Below are 2,808 nucleotides of genomic sequence, written 5' to 3'. Positions count from 1 at the left end.
CCCCCCGCGCCTCGGCCGGGGCTCCTCTGTCCCCCACCCATGGAGCGCAACTTCCGAGCGCGGCCGCGGGGTGCTCCCCCCACTCCACCCCGCGCCCCTCCCGGCCCGGCCCGGCCCGGCCCGGCAGCTCTGGATTACCTGCCCTCGGGTTCTGCGGTCCGGTGCTGGGCGATGCCAATCCGCGCTCGGCCACTCGCGCGCCCTCCTCCCCTCCTCCTCCTCCTCACCCCCCCTAGCAGGAGTCGGTGTCGGTCACGCTGCTCCCGGGGAGAGTGGCCGGCGGCTTCCGGGAGCTCCAAATACTGACTAGCCGAGAGGGAGAGAGAGGGAGAGGGGGGAAGGGAGGGGAGCCAAGCTCCGCCGGGGGGGAGTGGAAATAAAGGGGAGCGGAGGGGAGAGAGGGGATGGAGGAGAGGAGGGGCAGATGGGCCGTGGGAGAAAAGAGCGAGAGGAGGAAGGCAGAGGGCGGCAGGCTCAGACAGGAATGAATTCGCTGCATCAGGCAGCCTTGCAAAGAAGTCTGGAAAGATCCGGGAGGCTCCTGGCTGAAGAAGCCGAAGATTGGATCCTCAAAGGCTTGTGCAGAGAAAGGATGGGTCCTTGGGGAGCTACAGACCGGCCAGTGTTCTCCCCAACCCCAGTAGAGGGATAAAGTTCCTGGCTAGAGAGGGAGGTGGAGAAGCAACACTTCAGCTAGACACAAAGTTCAGATGCATTCATATTTTGTAACAACATTTTAACAATGTATTTTAAAATGTACTTTACATACATCTTTTTGTAAAAATTGCCTGATTGTTTAAGGATAAAAGTGCTGTGCTTAGTGACCTCCTAAACTGTAGTCCGCCAGGCTCCTCTGTTCATGGGGTTTCTCCAGGCAAAAATACTGGAGTGGGTTGCCAAGTCCTCCGCCAGGGGAATCTTTCCTACCCAGGGATCGAACCCAGGTCTGCCACATTGCAGGCAGATTCTTCACCGTCTGAGCCACCAGGGAAGCCCACTTCCTGGTACCCTAAACCAATTTACTTTTATTGTATTTGTGGCCATTCCCCTTGGTATGTTGACTACAATTACAAAACTGGAGATTTTTACTTTTTTTTGTTAACGCTGTTAGAAAGAAAACATTGATTTTCAATTTTCATTAGTTTATTTCAATCTGAAAAAGTAGACTTGAAGCTCTTCATTGAATGAATGCTAGGAAAATAATTACAGAGAAGAAAGGGGGGCGGGGTTGCATTGATATTTCTTAAAGCAAAATTTCTAAGCAAATACTAGGATGAGTGTCTAAAAAGCCAGTATTTTCTCTCGGTATTAAAATTGCATGTAATTTGGTTCTGTGCATGACAAGGCTATTCTGACCCCAGAGGTCACAACTTAAGGTTTTTTCCTATCACACACTGTTCTTTGTCCAACACTGGTGATGAGGGGTGCCTTCTTGCTCCCCTTTGTCTGGAAAGAAGGGAAACAGAATGACATTGTTTATGTCATTGATCACATCGCTATGTGAATGGATACATTACACATATCCAGGATCAGTGCTGTCCCTGCTGTGCACATGCCTTGCATTTGATAGGTACTCAACACATTTTTACTGAAGAATGAATGAACAGACGAATCTTTAAAAATATATATACATATATATATGTTCCAGGAATACAAAAATTAATATATCCTTAAGAACCAATTTTTACGGGTTCACAGGAAACTTCCAAGTTTCCAGTTTAACATGACTTTTTTTTTTCTCTAGCATTAACTTCAGCAAGCATTAATAGAGCATTTCTTTTGGCTAAGTGTATTTTGCACTGGAGTATAAAGTATTATGGAGTATAAAGGTGAATGAATGAGGCACAAATCCTCCCCTTGGATTTATAAGCTAGTAAGAAGATAAAGAGAGTATAAAAATAAACACAGTGTAAGGAAGACTTTAAAACATGGTCCAAGAGAAGTATGAACAAAGTTTGTGGATATGCAAGGGAGGGAGGTTTTTTCTAGTTCCGGGAACCAGAGAATGCATTCTGGTGGAAGTAAGAGTTGATGTTTCAAGCAGAAATAGGACAGTAAGAAAGGGCAGTGGGGGGAAGGGCACTCAAAATGAAAGGACAACAGGGACAAAAGTGGAGAGGTGATGAAGGATGGGACATGTATGAAGGAGAATCCGTGAACTTATATGAGAGCAGAGTTGTGGGACCCAGATCTGGGGAAAAAAAGGTTAGGCCCCAGCAGATGGAGACCTTCAGTCTTAGCCTAAATTCTCTGAACCCTAAGGGGCAGGCACTGGGGTATTACTGACAGTTTTGGATGAGAATCATGACACAGTTGATTTGGTGGTGCCATCCAGGACTGGAAAGAGATAGGAGACAGAGAAGTTTTCTAAGAAATAATTCACTAGTTTGATTGGGAAAGTAATGAGTCTTAACCTGGTGCCTGAATTCTTCCCTTCACGAATTGCACCTGGCATAGCATCTGTCTGCTATGTGACAGATGCCTGCATGGGGTGGCGGGACATCCCCCCACCTCCAGTCAACTCTTCTTCCTCACAGCTCTCTAACACTTACTGTCCATATTTTCGAACTAGATTCAAAAGTTCCAAGAAAGCAAGGATCATGTCTATTTAAAGGTTCAAGGCTATCTTCTCAAGACTGACACTTAAGAAATCATTGAGTACATATTTATTGGTACATTTTTCTTTTACAGAATTAGTTCTGAAGGTGGTAGAGTGGGAAAGAACAGGGCAGACACTGGGTTCTTCTAACTCTTTTTGGATCTTGAGATTCCAACCCAAAACCTTGCCTTTCTCCTTACGAGATGATC

General features: G+C 46.4%; 1 protein-coding gene and 1 long non-coding RNA gene across 2 annotated transcripts in view; both read right to left on the bottom strand.

Annotated features, from left to right (window-relative positions):
- Positions 1-307, bottom strand: part of CAP2 (CAP, adenylate cyclase-associated protein, 2 (yeast)) — a 138,924-nt gene extending 138,617 nt beyond the window's left edge. The window contains exon 1 of the mRNA XM_010848798.1: positions 139-307. The gene's annotated coding sequence lies outside the window, so the exon portion shown is untranslated. The remainder of the gene's footprint in view (positions 1-138) is intronic.
- Positions 308-413: 106 nt separating this feature from the next.
- Positions 414-2,808, bottom strand: part of LOC104995070 — a 3,896-nt gene continuing 1,501 nt past the window's right edge. Inside the window, exon 3 of the long non-coding RNA XR_826028.1 lies at positions 414-661. This is a non-coding gene — a long non-coding RNA (uncharacterized LOC104995070). The remainder of the gene's footprint in view (positions 662-2,808) is intronic.

Source organism: Bison bison, unplaced genomic scaffold, assembly GCF_000754665.1.
Source record: "Bison bison bison isolate TAMUID 2011002044 unplaced genomic scaffold, Bison_UMD1.0 scf7180017864274, whole genome shotgun sequence".
NCBI classification, from domain to species: Eukaryota; Metazoa; Chordata; class Mammalia; order Artiodactyla; family Bovidae; genus Bison; species Bison bison.
This window is presented reverse-complemented; position numbering and strand designations above follow the sequence as displayed.